Source organism: Octopus bimaculoides, chromosome 1 (assembly GCF_001194135.2).
Source record: "Octopus bimaculoides isolate UCB-OBI-ISO-001 chromosome 1, ASM119413v2, whole genome shotgun sequence".
Classification (NCBI taxonomy): Eukaryota; Metazoa; Mollusca; class Cephalopoda; order Octopoda; family Octopodidae; genus Octopus; species Octopus bimaculoides.
Window position 1 is genome coordinate 168,711,719 of NC_068981.1, and position 578 is coordinate 168,712,296.

Here is a 578-nt window from a genome sequence, read left to right on the forward strand (position 1 = left end):
AGGACGTAAAGACGGAGGAAATGCTACCTAGCATTTTGTCCGGCGAACTTAGGATTCTCGCTGCTCGTCGCCTTATGTTCAGTTATAATAGTAATACTTGCACTCCGTCGGTTACGACGACGTGATTTCATTTCCAGTCGATCCGATCAGCGGAACAGCCTGCTCGTGAAATTAACGTGCATGTGGCTGAGCACTCCATAGACACGAGTACCCTCAACGCAGTTCTCAGGGAGATTCAGCGTGACACAGAGTATGACAAGGCTGGCCTTTTGAAATACAGGTACTACTCATTTTTGCCAGTTGAGTCGACATGAACAACACGAAATAAAGTGTCATGCTCAAAGACAGAACGCGTCGCCGAGGACTGAACTCACGACCTTACCACTAAGCCACGCGCCACAACTAATAGTAATAATAATAAGAAAAAACGATTTTACGCTAATCTGAAAGATTACTCGGACAGTTCGATGATGGCTTAGGTGGCCGAAACTTCGAAGTCACTGTCATTCTTGTTAAAGAATTATATAATCTATCTATCTATCTATCTATACACACACACGTGTGTGTGTGTTTGTGTG